The sequence below is a fragment of the Callospermophilus lateralis genome, chromosome X, assembly GCF_048772815.1.
Source record: "Callospermophilus lateralis isolate mCalLat2 chromosome X, mCalLat2.hap1, whole genome shotgun sequence".
Classification (NCBI taxonomy): Eukaryota; Metazoa; Chordata; class Mammalia; order Rodentia; family Sciuridae; genus Callospermophilus; species Callospermophilus lateralis.
Window position 1 is genome coordinate 33,792,855 of NC_135325.1, and position 20,628 is coordinate 33,813,482.

The 20,628-nt window shown below is 40.9% G+C and overlaps 1 pseudogene; it reads right to left on the minus strand.

Annotated features, from left to right (window-relative positions):
* Nucleotides 1-11,607: 11,607 nt before the first annotated feature.
* LOC143639480 (bone morphogenetic protein 15-like) lies at nucleotides 11,608-18,240 on the minus strand (annotated as a pseudogene).
* Between the last annotated feature and the right edge of the window lie 2,388 nt (nucleotides 18,241-20,628).

The following is a 20,628-nucleotide window of genomic DNA, read 5'->3' on the forward strand; positions in this document are numbered from 1 at the left end:
AGTGGACCACAGAGAGAAGGAGCTAAGAAACCAAGAACAGAACTTCCAAGAATTATGAGATAACATGAAAGGACCAAATTTAAGATTGATCAGGATAGATGAAGGCACATCTATCAAACCAAAGAATGCACAATCTTTCAATGAAATAATATTAGGAAATTTCCCTAATCTAAAGAATAAGATAGAAAATCAAATACAGGAGGCCTTCAGGACACCAAATGTGCAAAATTACAACAGACCCATATCAAGGGACAGTATAATGAAAATACCTAGCATACAGAATAAGGATAGAATTTTAAAGGCTGCAAGAAGAAAATATCAGATTACATATAGGGGGAAACCAACAAGGATCTCAGCTGATTTCTCAATCCAGACTGTCAAAGCTAGAAGGTCCTGTAATAACGTACACCAAGCTCTGGGGAAAAAAATGGATGCCAAGCCAGGTGAGGTGGTGCATACCTGTAATCCCAGCAGCTCACGAGGCTGAGGCAGGAGGATTTCAAGTTCAAAGCCAGCCTCAGCAACTGCAGGTACTAAGCAACTCAGTGAGACCCTGTCTTTAAATAAAACACAAAATAGGGCTGGGGATGTGGCTCAGTGACACTCAGTGCTCCTGAGTTCAATACCCAGTACCAAAATAAGTAAATAAATAAAGAAAATTGATGCCAACCAAAAATCCTATATCTAGCAAAATTAAGCTTCAGATTTAAAGATGAAATAAAAACCTTTCATGATAAACAAAAACTAAAAGAATTTACAACCAGAAGCCTGAACTTCAGAATATTCTGAACAAAATATTCCATGAAGATGAAATGAAGAAAAAAAGTAAAAACCAGTGAAAGGAGGAACTACACAAAAGGAAAAGTCAATCAAATGAGAAACTAATTCAAATTAAAAACTAGAAATAAACCAAAAGTTCCAGGAACACAAATCATATCTCAACAATAAACTTGAAAATTAATGGCCTAAACTCAACAATCAGAAGATATAGATGTTAGACCACGATTCAAAGAAAAGACCACCGACTCCAATTGAAATCAAATTAAAGCAAGCTTATCATTTCGACCGTCCAGGCTGCCTCTCCCGAAAACCATGGGAACAGAAGACAGCAGCCCAGCTCTCTAGGAGCATAGCTTTATAACACAGAAAGTTACACAAGGGGCGGGGGATTGAGAACTTACAGATAACAAAATTTTGACAAACATAGCACAAAGGCTAGTTAGTATTTTAACTGGCCCTGACATCAGAATTTATGAGGGTCATTAGAGATTCAGAGAGGGTTTTATCTGATCAGGGAGAGCCAGGCAAGGGTGAGTTCAAGGCACCTGCAGGCATTCCAAGCAAGTTTAGAAATTGCAGTAATTTATAGTAAAGCTGAAATTAGCTTTTCATGCCTTTGTGGTGAGATGGCTCCCAATCTTAAGAGGGAATTAGGCTGGATTTATCAATAGACTGGCAAATTGGATTTAAAAAAAACAAGGTCCAACAATATGCTATCTCCAACAAACTCACCTCATAGGCAAAGACATCCACAGACTGAAACGGAAAGAATAAGAAAAGTACATATCATTCACATGGATTGCATAAACAAACAGAGATTTCCATTCTCACATCACATGAAGTGGACTTCAAGCCAAAGATAATCAGAAGGGACAAAGAGGGACACTCCATACTGCTTAACAGAATTATACATCAATAAGACAATCATAAATACTTATGCCCCAAACAATGGAGCATCTACATACATCAAACAAACACTTCTCAACTTCAAGAATCAAATAGACTGCAACACAATAATAGTGGGTGACTTTAACATACCTCTCTCACTACTAGATAGATCTTCCAAACAAAAATTAAACAAAGAAACTCTAGAACTGAATAATATAATCAATAACTTAGACTTAACAGACATATATAGAATATTGTATCCATCAATGATTGAATACACTTTCTTCTCAGCAGCACACGGATCGTTCTCTAACATAGACCAAGTTACATAAGCTATCACATATGTTGGCATACAATCATGATACTACTTGAATATATTTTTAGCATCTATAGGGTTATTTTGATAGCTCTCTTTACATTGATACTAATTTTTGTGTTCTCGCTTTTTTATTGGTTAGACCTGTTTGATTTTTATCAAATTTTAGCTGTATTATTTCTTATTTATTTCTATATTTCTGCTCCTACTCTTATTTTTTCTTTCCTATGACTTAATTTTTTTAAATTAATTTACTTATTCTAATTTGTTATACATGACAGCAGAATGCATTTCAACTCATAGTACATGTATATAGCACAATTTTTCAAGTCTGTTGTTGTACACAAAGTATACACACCAATCTTGTCTTCATACATGAACCTAGGGTCATGATGTCCATCTCATTATACTGTCTTTCCTACCCCCATGCCCCCTCCCTTTCCCTCCCTCCCCTAGGTTCTATCCAAAGTTCCTCCATTCCTCCAATGCTTGCCCCCCACCCAACCCCCATTATGGATCAGCATCCACATACAGAGAAAACATTCAGCTTTGGTTTTTGTAATTTGAAAATAATTTGTTATTCTAGCATCTTTCTGGTACAAGTACATGAAGTTATAAGTGTTCATCTGTGTACTGTTTAATCCCAGAAATATCCTGATATTTTAAGCTTTTATCATCACTTAGTTCAAAACACATTTTATTTAATATTCTTGTGCTTTCTTCCTTGACCTCAAAGATATTTATAAGTGCACCATCTAATCTTGAAATTGTTGATGTGGTGGTGGGGTTCTATATATCTTAAGGTAATTGATTTTTAATGTAATAATAATTCAATAATTCACAGTCTGCATGATTTCAAATTTTAAAAAAGTAATGGAAATGCTTTTTGTATTTCTTGTTTTGTTTACATATGTGTCAAAACTGATCAAACTGCATACTTCAAATATGTGCATTTTATTGTACTTCAATTTTACCTCAATAAAGCTATGGGGGAAAAGTGTCCTTGTTATTGGATTGGCATCAGGGACAAGAACCAAGCATTAGGGAACAAATTTGGCCCCCAGTTGGAACATGAGTTCAGCCCCCACTCCAGCCTTCGTGGGCAGTCCTGGGTCTAAAGTAACCCCACTCCCAAGCTGAGGATGCAAGTGCTGGGGAACTTGCTGAGAGCCAACTGCAGAGAGTTAGGAGATGGGCAAATTTGCCTGGGGTTGAACAAGGGGAGCTGTTCCTGTGAGTAAAGGGAGGGGCTGAAGGACCACCCAGCAGCTGTTGAAGCTCCTTTGGTTGCTTCAAACACAGGTTGGCCTTAATTTCTGTCCTTTTCTTTTCTGGGTGCAGTTATTTTGCCAGTCTCCCCAGGCATTTAGTTTGATGGGATACTATTAGAGCAAGGATTTCTCTGTCCCAATAATGCATATCTCCTGGCTAAATGGGGTATCCTGTCAGATAGGAAAAGGGGAGACAACTCCTACCCCCAGGTTAGGAACTGACAGTACTGAAACCTACTGCCACATAGTTTGTGGCCAGCAGCCTCCACCCCCCAGGGGCAAAAGGGGCTGGAAGGCAGGGCAGAGGCCACATTCTCTTGGGCCATTTCTCTAAGCCCAGGCAGCTTTTCTGGGACTTTGTTTCCCAGTTGACCCAGCCCTAAGGCCAACCTATGTGTGGTAGGCAGCCTCGCAAAGGGAGCTTCAAGCAAGCCTAAAGAAAAGGACGGAAAGGGCCTCCTCTGTGGCATACAAATATGCACCTAAGAAAAAGGTCCACAAGGAGCCTCTGTGTGCAATTGACAGTGGGGAACTCACTTAAAGTGGATGACATTGGGATGAAAGGGAGACTGGTCAGGCTCAAAAATATCCTGTACTCCAACCCCTTGAATGCAACCTGGGAGAGAAAAGATGGAGTCACAGTTTGTGTATATGCCAGATTGTCTGATCCCGCTCCTGGGATGAATTTGTTGTGTCAATTAAGTGCCCAGATAACATTCACAAGGATTGTTTCAGCATGTGAATTTTAAAAAGGATTGGAAACTAGAAAAGATAAAAGAAAGTTACAGGCATGGAAATATATTTTAGTGCAGAAAATTGGAAGGTAAAAGCAATATTTCTGGATGAGAAAGTATTTTGTCTGGTAAAGTAATATTCTTGTGCTAAAGTCCAAGATGAAAGAGGAAAACTAAGGATAGTAAATAAGTTGTGAATTTTTAAGTTGCAGAAGGTTCATGGATGGTAAACCTCAACAAGTTTGTGTTTGTGATTAAATTGGCTTTAATAAGCACAAATTTATTTAAAATTATTGTACTGATATAAAGCAAGGTCTGAAACATTGTTATTCTCTTAACTGTCAAGCCAATTTTCTTGTATTTGTTAGGTTTTATTATTTGGGGGAACTAAGTCTTAAAGGAATTAGGGTTTGTACCTTTTTTTGATAATGTATTTTGTTATTTGTTCTAACTAGTTATACATGGCAGTAGAATGCACTTTGATATATTATATAGATGGAGTATAATTTCTCATTGTTCTGGTTGGTTGTACATGATGTAGAATCTCACCTGTTGTATAGTTATATAGGTACATAGGGGTACTAATGTCTGAGTCATTCTACTGTCCTTCCTACCCTATTTCCCCTACCTTCCCTTTACTCCCCTCTACGGAATCTAAAGTAACTAACAGTGTGAATTAGCATGGGCATGTCAGAGAAAATATTGTATCTTTTTTAAAGTCATAAAAGATTACTTTGTAACTGGTTTTAAAAAACCCTCTCAGTGTATCAACTATATTGTTATAGCCTAAATATGTGACTAGGTATATGTATGTGTCTGAGAAGTATATCTGTCTAAGCCTTGTCTAAGTGTTATGGAAAAGTTTACAAAATGAAAGTTTATGTAAGTTTACCAGCAAGACAACCAATAAGTGCTCTTTTATACATTATATCTTACATAGAAGGGCCATACTGTCATTTAAAGACCTGTCTTATATCTGTTTGCTTTAACTAAGTCAATTTCTGATCATTAACACTGTTTCCTAAGTGTATAAGATTTAAGGCTATCCTTTGATTTTTTATAACCTATGCAGACCTGTGATTCTTTTTACCATATACTCTGGGCTCCAAATTGTACTTTAAAAAAGTTAAACTTGGGTAAATGTAAAGCTTACGGCAGCCCTTTGCAAAGATGGTGTTATCCAAACTAAAATTACTTACAGCAAAATCTTGCATTTGTATAGAAATAACAATCTTGATTGGTATCTATTCATGTCATTTGATGTTTTATAGCTAGATGAAGTTTCCAGTTGTCAATAAGTTATATATAACATTTTGTGTTTCTCTTCATAACTAGAATTAAAATCCATTTTTGGAAGATAAGGAGAGTCTGATCTGTTTAAAGGTGACACTGTAAAACATGGAAGCATTCCGCACTTTTTCCACAAAAAGCAAAAAGCTCTTAACATTTGATTCCTGTTTAGATGTAATATTGTATTGTTATGTGTTGAGAGCCCCGCCTTAACTTGAGCCAAACCTCTGCCTTTGACCTTATTACATTTTAGAATGGCTCCAAACTAGGCTAGACTTCAGCTCATTTAAAGTTGTGGCGAAAATATTGATTTTTGTTGTAAAAATTACTGTGATCTCAAACAGGGGATATAATATATAGCTAAGTAAATGTTCAAGATTATTTTTTAAAAGCCATTTTTCTTGGTTCATAGTTATTACACAAACTGAATGTGTTTTTGCTCTTTTAATTTCATTTTGTATTTTCCTTGTAAAATTTGTAAATGTTGCCCATTAGCGTTTTGCAGAGGTATTTCTTTAAAAACCAACAAAAAACAACAATCTGGGTAAATTTGAGATATAAGCCATCCAGTACAGGACAGAAAGTATAAAATGCTGACTTCCAGTACTAAATAGTAACCCCAATTAAATGAAAGGGGTAACTGTAAAATTATAGATATTGAAGTTATAACCCGTAACTCCCTCATGAAGACTGCTGAAACTGGCTTGCTGGGCTTTTTAAACCAAAAAGTTGGAGACCAATGTGAGGAATAAAAGTGCCAAGGAAAAAGCAGCCAACATTTTGGCCCTTGTCCTCTAAGGTCATCCAGGACCCAGAGATGATGGGACCCCTCTCTGGGCCCTGCAACTCTGATAAGTCACCCAAGCTGCTGATCAGTGAGATCGAGGGGACCCTAGAGAGCAGGAAGCCAACCAGTGCAAATTCTGCCAAGAGGAGCAGCATTGGAGACCAGAATGTCCCTGGTGCTTCCAAGAGAAGCCATGTGTGGTCAGCCAGACCCCCGCCCATCCCGACAGGTGGCACCACTGGTAGAGGAAAGCTGAAGGAGCCAGCAGGTTTCACACATGTCCCCAAGAGTGATCTGAGGAATCTCAGCTGACTCTTTTTTTTTTTTTTGAGAGAGAGAGAGAGAGAGAGAGAGAGAGAGAGAGAGAGAGAGAGAATTTTTAATATTTATTTTTTAGTTTTCAACGGACACAACATCTTTGTTTGTATGTGGTGCTGAGGATCGAACCCGGGCCGCACGCATGCCAGGCGAGCGCGCCACCGCTTGAGCCACATCCCCAGCCCCTGCTGACTCTTAATAGATAGGAAAAAGGTCAGTTTTGACCAACTTGGTCCTAAACACCTGGTGCGAGAGTATAGCTTAAGCACCGTCCTAAATTTACAAAATATTTTTAATGTAACTTAAGATGCACACGTGTGTCAGCCCTACCAAAAGTAAAGCTGGAGGCTATAAAGGAAGGTCTTGTGTGAGAGTGCCCGATGATGATCATAAAGGACTCCAGAGTCACAACTTTGTCCAAGTTAATTTGAGCCTGATCTCATAGACCTACAAATCTGCCTAACCTCCTACATTGACAAACTTGATCTGTTTTCCACTGATATGAGTACTGTCTTCATGGTTTTCAGAGGCTGGCTGAAACACTAATTGCATTTGTGCTAATTGTTTACAAAACAGTAATGCTTTGCTGTCTCATTTATTGTTGTCTTAGCATGACCCCTGCCCTATGTATGCCTTGTCCAGTCCCCTGCCATCTGCCACCACGGACCTCTGTACTGCTCTGATGCTGAATACCCTCCAGTTTCCACGCCCCACCTGATAGAGAACAAGGGCTTTGGTGTATTCCCTCAACTTTGTCCCCTTTTAGCAGGAATCAGTTTGAAGGTGTTGTCACCCATTTTTCCACAGAAATGGAATGTAGAAATTGACTGTGGGGAAATGTAGCAGTGGCCCACTTTATGCTTTGAATTAGCCCTTGCTGCTCTGCCACTGCGACTGATTTTTAAAATGGACCTGTCTCTTTCTCTTCCTCTCTCCCTGATCCTCCCCAATCTCTTCCCCTCCCTTATCTCAGGGGAAACAGGATTACCTTTTTCCCCCATTTTTGGCAGAATTATGTGTCCCTGGCACACCCACTATAGGAATAAAGTAATCCAGACTTTGGGCATGGTACAGAATATCTCAAAAATTACTATCTCACAAATTAACAAGTGAATTACAACTCCAATGGAGAACAGGTGAAATGTAGCCTTTGAGTCACCTCTTTAAAATCTGCCCCCATTCATGCTGATGGGCAGAATCCTAGCCTTTGGGACAGGAATCCTCTGTTTTTCCTTTGCTAGCAAAGCAATAAATCTTCTTTCTCCTTTTTTCCAAACCATGTCCTCTGTCCTCATTATTGGATTGTCATTGTGGACAAGGACTAAGCTTTCAGGAACATCCATACTACCCAAAATGTATAGATTCAATCCAATATCTGTCAAAATTGGAATAGTCCTAAATTTTTTATGGAACAAAAGTCCCTAAATAAATAGATTACACAAAAAAGAACAATGCTAAGGGCATCACATTTCTGACTCTGATATATACTACAAAGCTATAGTAATCAAAACAGTATGGCACTGGTGTAAAAACAAACACACAGATCAATACTACAGAATAGAGAGCCTCTAAATAAATCCACATTTAGTCACAACTGTTTTTTGACAAAGGTGCCCCAAACACCCAAAGATAAAAGGATCGTCTCCTCAAGAAGTGGTGTTAGGACAAGTGAATAATTACACACTTAAGAATAAGACTAGACCCTTATCTCATACCATACTAAAGTGCTAAGACCTGAAACTAAAATTACTATGAGAAACTCTGGGTAAAGCTCCATGATGTTCATCTGGATAATGAATTTTGGGATACGATCCCCAAAGCACAGACAACAAAAGCAAAAATTGATAAATGAGGTTACATTAAAAAGCTCCTGTGCAGGAGCTGGGGTTTGGTTCAATGGTAGAGAACTCACCTGGCACACATGAGGCACTGGGTTTGATCTTCAGCACCACATAAAAATAAAATAAAGATATTGTGTCCACCTAAACTAAAAGTATATTAAAAAAGCTTCTGTGCAGCAAAGATATCAACAGACTTAAGCTCCTATGGGATGCCAGGTGTGATGGCACATGTCTGTAATGCCAGCTACAATTATATTTGCATGACTCTGAATATTCTAAAAACTGAACTGTGTACCTAATGAGGACACTTTTATGGTATATGAAATTTAGTTCAGTGAAACTTTTTTTATGGTATATGAAATTTAGTTCAGTGAAACTTTTTAAATTTAAAAAAAAAAACGTTTTTTAAACTTTTAAAAATCTTTTTTAGTTCAGTGAAACTTTTTAATACCTCTTTTCCATAGTACTATTGGGAGAATTAACTGAAGACATATGAAATATTGCTTTATAAGATTAAGTGCCCAACTATTTGGTGGCATGGAAGATAAACTTTGCCCGATTCCTCAACTTTGCCCCAAGGTTCCAGGGTGAGAAGCAAGTTCAAATGCTTGTTCCTTTTGCTTCCATACATCAAATGGCATTCTGGCCTGTTCACTGAGTTTGTTGGATTGGCTTCCTGCTTTCCTCCTCTGGACTAAATCTCTCTGGACAGAGCCCCCACAGTACACACATACACACACACACACACACACACACACACACACACATACACACACTCCTCCACTACCATGTATGTCTCCTTCCTCTCAGAGGAAGGTTTAAAGTAGAGATCTCTTTGGATTTGAGAAACAATGCTGAGCTAAAGCCATATTTCAAAAGGAAAAGAGAATCCATCACTTCAGTCACAACTCACCCCATTCTGCCAGTGTTGCAGTGAGCTTCTTTGCCACTATCACTAAAAGACCTGACAAGAACAATTTTAGAGGAGGAAAAGTTTATTTGGGGACTCGGGTTTCAGAGGACTCAGTCTACTGAGAGCCAGCTGTGTTCCTCGGAGCTCAAGGACAGCTGAATATCACCATGAAAGTGTGGCAGAACCAGACGGCTCAAGACATCACACCAGAAAGCAGAGGAGAGTGAGCTCTGCTCATCAAGGACCAAATAGATATCCCAAAGGCATGCCCCAGGGACCCACCTCCTCTAGCACCAGCCTACCAGCCTAGGGTTGTCATTCAGTTAACCCCTAAGGCTCTTCTAACCCAGTCATTTCTCCTCTAAACCCAAACATTTCTCTCCTAATCTCATCTTACACATGAGATTTTGAGGGACACCTCAACTAAACTAATAGCCAGTGATTTCTTTGGGGGTTTTGATGAGTCTGGGCTTAATGGATAATAGGGCCAACCAATTTACTGAGTACTCCATAAACAACTTGTTCCACAGGTATTCAGGACTCACAAAGCTGGGAGATCAGGACTTTCTGCAAATACCAAAGAACCAAGAGACTGAACTCAGGATCTGGTCCTATAACCAAGGTTTGTCCTCAGGCCTGTTAGGTATTTGTGCATAATCGAGGCAGACTGGGAAAATGACTGGACTGAAAGCCCATATCTCCTCTCTGTTCAAATTGAAGTACATAGGATTTCACAAACTGCCTTATTCAGTAACAAAACTGTCACATTCCATTGAAATTTGCAGCATCCTTTTGAAATGGGGCACAACTATTAATCATCTTAATTTATGTACAAAGTATATGCATAAATTACACTTATTGCAATGAAAAAATTAGTGAACTATGCAAACATTAAATTATTGTATCAGGAAGAACACATCCCCCACAAAAATGTCACTGTTGGCTGGGGTATAAAGCTCACGGGTAGACCACTTTCTAGCACGTATGAGGTGCTGGGTTGGATTTCCCACTCTTTAAAAAGTATTGCTAGTGTTCTGTGTTTGTGTTAATGACTTACTAGGTACTGGGGTCTGGCAATAGAGAACAGGGGTATGACACAGGTAAAACCCCTCAAAGTGAGCTCCATCCTTTTCACAATAAACAGTTACACTAGTGTATACTAAGGGAGAGCATGTAATGCTATGTGAACCCAAAGTGGACACCTACCTGAGTCTGGAGAGGCATGGGAGCTACTGAGATGAAAAAAAAAAAAACACATCTTAGCTGATTCCTAAAGATGCAGTAGATAGATGGAAAAAGGAACATTAAGGAACAATTCCTTAAAGGGAAGAATAGAATTTATGTATGTATAGACCTGTGAGATATTCACTTGCAGCATAATTTAGTCTAGCTAGAATTAACTGTTGAGAAGGGATTGGTAGAAATGAGTTAATTTTGGGGCTGGGGTTCTGGCTCAGTGGTAGAGTGCTTGTCTAGCATGCTTGAGGCACTGAGTTCGATCCTCAGCGCCACATAAATGTAAAATAAAGATATTGTGTCCACTTAAAAAATTATAAAATAAATATTTAAAAAATGAGTTAATTTATGATGGATAAGAAAGACAGGGATTAACATTTGCAAACACATGTACCCACCCTTAATCAATCCCATCCCACTGAGAATGATACTAACTTATCAAGGAAGAGTTGGGCAGTTACCAGGCTTTCTCAACAGGGCTTAAAATATCTCTGTCATCCTAATCAGCAATGACAGCTCTTCTCCTCTTTACCACAAATGCTGGTGGTGTTGAAGCAACTGCCATCTCGGACAACTCCATGCTGATGCTTCCCTGTGGGCCTTTTCCCAGATGCAGAGGCTGAGAGGAAAAGCCCTACATGTTTGCATGAAGACTTTTATAACGACAGATACCTACAAAGTTCTCAAGTCCAAGAATTAGAAGGTGGAAAGAGCATAGAAGCAGGCAGTCTGGATAGGAGACATTCATTTCCAGGAGACAGGAGGTGAGGAAGAGGGTACAAAAATCTCAGGCTACTAATACCACTCCAAATCTTCCAGAGCCTTAGAAGCTGAACACTAGCAAAAGTCCACCTTTCCCAGGCTTTGGTGGGATACTTTACAAAGTTCTACGAGCTTGGGCCAATGACTTGAAAATGTCACAATAAAAATGACAAAATAGAACATCTCCGAAGGACCATCTTACCCAAGCAGCAAGGGCTCTGACTAGTGGTCAAATTGTACTGACCAATAGTAGTGGTCAGATTTGTTCTAATGACCAAATTTGACTAGGTCAAATTGGTATTAGCACGGTTCTTACCAACTGAGTAGATTACAAATGGGGGGGAGAATAAAGAAACAATACTAGGTCAAGGGATAGGACCTATAGATTTAAGATCACATACATCTTTCACACTGATATTTTCAATCATTCTACAATTACATGGGCAGCCCGAGCTAGTTGTTCCTTCATTATTATCTACATGTACAAGACTGAGCAATCATATCCTCAAACTCCTTATACAGAATATTCCCAGTTTCCTCAATCAGAAGGACACTCATGGGAATATATTTATAAGGGACACAGGAGGGCCGAGGGACATTCTTGTCCAGCAGCTCACTGACAAGGTTTTGAATGATGGCATGATTGGGGGAATTGAGACCATAGCGTAGCACCCGAGGACAGGATCCCTTACAGTAGTTTGGGGTGTAGTGATGAGGAGCAATGATCCAATGATCCCTGCCCCGCTGCTGGAAGCTGACTTTGAAAGGATGAAGGGAACACTGATTATTGGCAGACCCATAATGTTCCTGGGAAGAGTCAGAAACCCTAGACACGATGCTGCCTGCCTGCCGGACCCTCCACAAAAGAGAAGATTCCCTTCCCCAAAATTCCTCCAGTCCACTGGGAAGTTCAGCCTTCTGGCCACTTTTATTAATGTCTTTGAAATAGACTAGCACAAAGGCAGTGTCCAAAGGTGAAATGCCATTTCATTGGATCCCAGGAACCTTGCTACCTTTTTGCTGCTGACACATGAAGTGGAGTCTTAGCACCCTGTGACTCTTGTGATTCCAGAATGTCTGCTCAATGTGTTGTGTGATGTCCATCTCTGTCCAAGCTTTAGACATCAGAGAAGGCTTTGAGGAATTTCCTCCTGAAGGAAAGTGGTTGGTTGGGCTTTTCGAGGCCCAGGGCTCCACATGGCAGGAAATGATAGTGAGCTAAGTGGAGTTGCTGACGATTAAACCACAGTGGCTCTGAACAGTTGGTACACTTCCTGCTTTGGTGTGAGAGGCAAATCCAGGGTTTGCCTATGGCAGAGACCTGCACACATAAGACAGAACAGGGTCAGGGGATTTGTGTCTTGCCTGAATACGGAGTCTGAAAATCCTTCACAAAACTGTTCAAGAGAAACACAGCTCTAATGAGCCCTGAAATTAACTCAAAGTAATAATATCTATCATTTATTGAACACTTATGAATGTATGAGATGCTTTATATTTATAAACTCTTGAATCCTCAATAGTCTTATGAGATACTTATTGTCTCATTTTGCAGACAAGGAAATTGAGGCTCGAGAAGCTATGTCAAAGGACACACATCCGTGCTGCGTATGTGGCTCAGTGGTAGAGTGCTCACCTAGCATGTGTGAGGCCCTTGGTTCGATCCTTAGCACCACATAAAAATAAATAAATAAAATAAAGATATTGTTAAAAAAAAAAAAAGAACACACACCCAAGTGCTGGATGTATCTCAGTGGGAGAGCCCTTTTGCCTAGCATATGTAAGTTCCTGGGTTCAATCCCAGCACCACAGAAACCAAACCATAAAGTACACATATGTGGTAAAGTATGTGGTAAAGTTAAAATTTGAACTCAAGTCTGTTTCCATTAAGAAAAAAATTATACCACTGGAGAAGAAGTTGGTCAGGGGAGGGAGGAGATAAGGGAAAAGGAAGTACTGTGAATGAAATTGATCAAATTATGTTATGTCCATGTACAAATATGTCATGATGAATCTATTATGTGTAATTATAATGTAGCAATAAAAATTTAAAAGAAAACACACTAAAAAATTTTTGTCTCACTTCTGGATCACTTTACAGTACTAGATTCAGGGGAAAAACTCAAGCATAGAAGAGCTTAGAAGATCAATTATATTATTGACTACTACACGTGACTAAAAGAAATGTTGAAACATACGTGGATTAAGGGTCCTTATTTCAGAAAGAACATGTGGCCTTTGGTTTCTTGGTATTGTCTCTGATTTGAGGATGCTAACCCCAGAGAGGTCGGGAAGGGGACAATAGAAATCCAGTGGATTAGACAAAGGGGGAGGAAGGGAAGGAGAGGAATAGGAAAGACAGCAGAAAGTTGGTCATAACTGTCCTAGCCTTGTATTTGTACACAGGAAAACGCCATATCATGTACAACCACAAGAGTGGGAACCCAAATAGAATAAATTATACTTTATGTATGTATATTCTGCTGAAACATAGTCTACTGTCATGTATACCTAAAAATAATAATAATAAAAAGAGTCCTTATTTCAAATCACTATACAGATGCAGGTTTGGCACAACAATCCAATATTGGTTGCTATTCTGTCATTGTTTTAAATCCAGGACCTAGGCACCACAAAATAATTATATCACTAGTGGGGACACCTATTTTTGCCATTTCTGTCTTCCAACAACTTCAAGAATTGCTTCTTTGGCTGGGGCTGTAGCTCAGCGGTAGAGCATTCACCTAGCATGTGTGAGGCACTGGGTTCAATCCTCAGCACCACATAAAAATAAATAAAATAAAGGCATTCTGTCCATCTACAACTTCAAAAAAAATTCCTTCTTAAGTATCCTTTGGCCATTTCTCTAACTCCCCAATTCTCTAACTCTCCATTTCTCTAACTCCCTTTTCCATTCCTTTGTAGAAAAGACTCTCCATTAGCCCCATTCATTTTACCATCACTTCTCTAAATACCATCTCAACAAGGCCTTGATCACCAATATTTTGTTTGCTGGAAAGTCTATTAAAAACCACATGCCCCTTAGCAATTGAGAGATTTAATCCAAATTGTTGTGCTGACACCCAGTGGCCAAAGGGTAGAAAGGCTGGGCCTGCAGAGTTCCCAACTTGTGCTCCCCCTCCTGGTAAAGGTCAAGAGCAAAGACTACAAAAGGAGACATCTCAGGAAAAGGTCTTCTCTCTCCTTTACAAACATCTGTGTAAGTATTTCCATGTTAATTTATATATTATTCATCTAGCCTTCCTCCTCCACTGAATCCACAAGTCTGGGGTTATAATAGTGCTGGGGATTTAACATACCTCTTTAATATTTTGATGTTCCAGAATACTTTTGAAAGTTTGCATTCTAACTCATGCTTAACACACCCTCAGGATTGGGGCACTCACTAGCCATCATTCACACAGGCCCAAGCCGGGCTGTATTTGCTTTCTTAAATTATTCCACACTCCCATCTTACAATAATCTTTCCAAGAGGCCCACCCATACACCTGCTCCACCCTGTCTGAAAAGGGACCCAACCCAAACCCTAGCAGGCTGCCTAGGGAGGAACTGCCCTTTCCTTTCAGGCCTTGACCTCACAAGTTTCCTGAAGCAGGGTGGGGTTGCTGAGGCTCAGAGCCAGGAAGGGTCTGCTCAGAACTTTTCAGGGAAAGGAATGACTCATACATCCTGTGTGACTGAACCTGTCATCTGCTTCTGGATCCTTCCCAGAGTCCCTAAGATCCCAGTATGCTTCCTAGTCGGCCTGGGATATGTGCCTAATTGTAGGCATCCTCCTTTTCAGCCTCATAGCATCAGTACAAACTTGATTTGGTCTGCTTTGTGCTGCAGTTAGAAATGGAATCTGGGACCCTCTTCAGGGCCTCCGACCCCACCTCTCACCAGCCTCATATCCTGCCATTCCCTGCAGAGCTCTCTAGACTCCAGCCACAAATAGGACATTCTTCCCTCTAGGCCTTTGCACACGTTGTTCCTTAAACCCAAATCAGGTGTCTCTCCACTCTTCTCATGTCTCCCTTCTTAATAGGCCTCAGCTCCAATGTTACCTCTTCAAAGGTACCTTTGCATAACCCCACGGAAAGAGGTGACTTCATCGCTATTCTCAATCATAATCGATTTCATCATTTGACAGTATTTGCCACAATTTGCAACTTAACTGTTTGCATGTTTATCTCCCCACCAGAACACATACTCCAAGACAGTAGCTTTGCCTGTCTTAATCACATTTGCGTGCTCAACCCTCAGTAGGTGTTGAATAAATATTTGTTGAATGGGGCTGGGGTTGTGGCTCAGCGGTAGAGCACTCACCTCGCAAGTGCGGGACCCTGGGTTCGATCCTCAGCACCACATAAAAATAATTAAGTGAAATAAAGTTATTGTGTCCAACTAAACTAAAAAATAAATATTAAAAATTTTTGTTGAATGAATTTCCTTCCACACCAAGTTACTTTCTTTTTCCTAAATCAGGATGAACTTCTCTGCCAATGTAATCTTCTCCTTACTTCTCCTTTCCCAAGTTCCAGCTTAAATATTACCTTCTCAATGAGGCCTTCCAACATTCTCTCTGCTTCCCTTTCCCTGCTCCAAACAGTGAGCCATTTGTGTGTGTGTGTGTGTGTGTGTGTGTATGTGTGTGTGTTTGTAGCTGGGGATTGAACCCAGGGCATTGTGCATGTGAGGCAAGCAGTCTACCAACTGCACTATATCCCCAGCCCTGAGCCATTTCTTCTCTGGAGTCCTGGGATCTCAATTGCTTATCCTCTTCTAAGCACTTGTAACATTATGTGATTTTTTAATTTATCCATTCTATTATACCAGAACCTCCTAGAAATCAGGGAAGTAGTTATTTGCCTGCATATACTCAATTCAGATATAATGCCTAGTGCTCAGTTAAAATCTGTTGGGAATTCAGCACAGCATGGTGATTAAAAGCACAGGCTCTGGGGCCTGAGAGCCTAGGTTTGACCCCTGACTGTAACAATTACTAGCTGTGTAACATTGATGAACTTACTGAGCCTCAGTTTCTTCATCTATAAAATGTTTATGTTAATAAATACCAAACTCATCTGGTAATGGCAAGGATTAAGGGCGATAGTTTTGTACAGCATCTTCTGCAATGCCTGACACACAAAAAACCCATGGTAAGAGATAGCTAGGAGAGTATTGGTTGTTTTACTTGGAAGGAGAGTGCGAATTCTGTCCGTTGTCGTTGAAGACTAGTGAAAAACCCCAGATTAATCTCATCAGGTTTTCAAGAGTTCCTTGAAGTTGATGGCTGCCTACATTCCCTGGAGAACCCTGGACACCTGCTGCTGTCCCGGAAGAGTGTCTAATGCAGATGTTCAAAGCAGAATTGAGCATGATGGGGACAAAGAAAATCTCAAAGCATATTTAATGCCAAAATCACAAAGTTACAACATGACCCAAATAGGAGAACTTCCTGGCCAGTTGGGATACTGCATTTAAAGATTTAAAAAGTTATAGAAAGATTTTAGGATCAGACTTGAGCTCAAATTCCGTCTCTTCCACTCACTATGTGACATTTGCCGATTGCTTTCTCTCTCCATGCCATAGTTCTCTTCTCTCTAAAATGGTCAATTTCCCCACAACTACAAGTGGTACTGGCTGTCATTAATTAAATACTGTCACAGGTGCTCACATATCCTCAGTGTTAGCTTTTCTCTTTCTTTCTGAGGCCTTATAAATCTCCCCAACACAGCATCCTGTACTATTTGCCTTCTAAGAGCAAACCACCACATAAACAGCCCTCTACAAAAATGCAGCTCAATTACAGTCTTCAGAGATAACAAGCAATAAGATTATTATGAAGGAAAGTGGCTAACACATTACTCAGTTGTTGTGGGGAATGGAAAAGATTTTTCAGAAGGCCCCAAGCTAATCTGTTCTTAAGCTGGGGCCCTAAAGGAAAATAGGTTTGGAGCCAGCTTTCCTGAGCTTGCCATCCTTTCAAAACCAGGGCATGGAGGTACATATCTGGAATCCCAGTGACTCAAGAGGCAGAGGCAGGAGGATCACAAGTTTGAGGTCCGCCCCAGCTACTTAGCAAGATCCTCAGCAAATTAGTGAATTCCTTTCTCAAAATTTAAAAAATCAGCCAGGTGTGGTAGTGCATGCCTGTCATTGCAGCAGCTCCAGAGTCTGGGGCTGGAGGAGTGCAAGTTCAAAGCCAGCTCCAGCAACTTCAAGGCCCTAAGCAACTCAGTGAGACCCTGTCTCTAAATAAAGTATGAAAAAGGGCTGGGGATGTGGTCAGTGGTTAAAACCCCTAGGATCAATCCCCAGCACCAAAAAATTAATTAATTAATTAATTTAAAAAATCAATAAAAAGGGCTGGGGCTAGGCATGGTGGTGCATGCCTGTAAACCACAGCAGTTAGGGAGACTGAGGCAGGAGGATTGAAAGTTCAAAGCCAGCAATGGCAAGATGCTAAGCAACTCAGTGAGACCCTGTCTCTAAATAAAATACAAAATAGGACTGGGGATGTGTCTCAGTGGTTGAGTGCCCCTGAGTTCAATCCCCAGTACACCTCCCCTCCAAAAAGTGCTGGAGACTGACTTGGTTGTAGAGCACCCTGGGGTTTAATGTCAAGCACCAAAAAAAAAAAAAAAAAAAAGAAAGAAAGAAAGAAAAAGAAACGAAGCCATGCCTATGTACACCAGGCAATGAGGCCTGACAGTAAACCCACAGATTCCTTGTTCTCTACACTCTTCTACCCTTTTCCCAACTCTAGGGTGGAATAGGGACATGAGGATTCACCTCTTCTAGACCTCACCAGCCTCACCATGGTGACTCCGATGGTGCGATCTTCCTAGGATGTCCATGGGGGTCAGCTGAACACTGGTCCAACTCCAGCATGTACTGTAGCCGATGCCCTTGGAGCTGTGGCTCCCTCTGCTGCTTGCCTGGTGCTTCTTCTATCAGCTCCCGAAACAGTGGCAAGGTAGGGGTTTCCGTGGGCAGGGGGGTGACAGAGGGATGGTCTCCCTTTTCCATGTGGACCCCATGCTCCATTGAAAGCACCAGTCCCCAAAGAAGTATTCTAAGAGTGCTGGGGAGGACCATCTTGAAAGGCTTGGTGTTCAGCCAAGAGTTCTAACCCAACCCTAGAATGTCACTCTGATCCCTTCGTTTCATGCAAGGAACCACATCCAGGCTCCAGGACCAAGGATGGGACAAGGAATGAAAGAAAGGCAAGCCCTATATTGCTTCCCAAAACCACCTCCTAGGCCAAAGTCGGTCTCCTAACTTGACCTCTCAGCATCAAAATGAGCAGAAAGAGGAGGTGGGGCAAGGCAGCTGCCCGTCCCACTCTCTTTTTCAGAGACCGGAGTCAACGAGAAGGACCGCCTCCCTCACCCATCCAGAAGGAGGAAGAAAGGAGAAGGGACCTGCTCTGCCTCACAGCTGTGGTAAAGGCCATCCCTCAATCAGACCTTAAAGGGCCAGAGTCCTCCTGCTTCCACCTCACTCCCACGCCTCTAAAGGCAGCATTTCCCAAATGTGCCCTCTGCTGACTCAAAGAGAAAATATCTGAGATGACTGTTAAGAATGCAGACTCCTGGGTCCAGACTCAAATGTGGACACTCAAAGGGGAGTAGGATGAGTGAGTTTTTCTGAGGACTTTCTAGGGCTACTCAAATGTGGAAATCACTGTGAGTACGGCTGCTGGGGCTTAAAGAAGATGACTTCCCAGGGTTCTCAATCCTGAGTGTAAACTGGAATCACCAGGGGAGCTTCAACTATTCTGGATGCTTGGTATCATCCCCAGCCATCCTGGACATAATGGGTCCAAGGTGGTACCGGGGATTTTGGATTGTTTTCTAAATTTGCAGGTGATTTGAGAACTCCAACTTTGAATTTTCTGGTTGACCATGAGAAGTGTTGAATGGGCTTCTTCATAGAAACCTGAGGGAGTGAAAGATGAATCTGTGGGAGTTCTTCTACTCTCACCACTTTAATAGGATCCTCCAGGGCTGGGCCTGTGGTTAAGGGGGTCCCAGGCCAAGATTCTGCAGATAAATGGTAGGTATAGACTTGACATTGCCAAAGTTTGTTGGTGCTCTGGAAAGAAGGTAGAATGGGAGATCAAGACTGGGTTTTAAGAGATGATGTGTCTGGCCTGATTTGTTGGAGGCCTTTACCTCCTAACAAGAATATCTATGTACGGGCAACATGATTATGGAACAGCATAGACTTTGGTTTGGAGATTTTTTATTTTTTGTGATGGTGAAGGTCAGGTGGTCATTTGTTGTTGTTTTGGTACTGGGGATGAACCCGGGGCGCTTAACCACTGAGCCACATCCCCAGCCCTTTTTGATATTTTGAGACAGGGCCTCATTAAGTTACTGAGGCTAGATCTAAACTTGAGATCCTCCTACCTCAGCCTACTGCTGAGCCACTGGGATTACAGGCATGTGCCACCAAGCATGGAGGTTTTGTTTTGTTTTTACAGCCCAGAGGTCTTATTTTTTTTACACCTATTATTCCATGCTTCATAGGGAATAGGTTCCATAAATTCAGTCTCTTTCCATTATTTCTCCCAAAGTGTGCTGCTCTGGTGAAGCATGCTGCCATTTCAGTTAAACTCAGGTACTTTTTGGCTTCCTTCTTTTCCTCATCATTTTCCTTGATGCCCTTCAGGAATGTATCATGGCTTTTAGATGTGCTCAATACACACATTAATTCTCTAGCAAAAATCTTGCCCTTGTTTGTTTGTAGCAATGCCAACAGCATTCTGGGTAACATTATAGACTTCCAGTTCTACCTTGGTAACATTTGTGGGGCATCCCTTTTCAAACAGTACCAATTCTACTGATGTTTCATATCACCTTTATTTTACAGTCACATGTTTGTGGCTAAATGAACAAGTCTGCATTGGTGGGGGGTGGTACCAGGGATTGAGCTCAGGGGCATGGACCACTGAGCCACATTGCCAGCCCTATTTTGTATTTTATTTAGAGACAGGGTCTCACTGAGTTGCTTAGCACCTCGCTGTTACTAAGGATGGCTTTGAACTTGTGATCGTCCTGCCTCAGCCTCCTGAGCAGCTGGCATTACAGGCATGCACCACTGCACCTGGCAATTCTGTATTTTCTAAAGGTCCAGAGAGTACACATCCAATAGGTGCCTCTCCTCTTTCCCTATGCATTTGTCATTTTTGGTGCATTATTGCAAGATGGCAGTTCTGGCATCCCTGTGTTGTTCCAGGTTTTAGAGGGAATACTCTCAATTATTCTCCATTTAGAATGATGTTGGCCTGGGAATTAGCATAGATAGTTTTTACAATGTTGAGATATTTTCCTGTTATCCCTAGTTTTTCTAGTGTTCTGAACATGAAGGGGTGCTGTATTTTGTCGAAAGCTTTTTCTCCATCTATTGAGATGATCATATGGTTCTTATCTTTAAGCCCATTGATGTGATGAATTACATTTATTGATTTCTGTATGTTGA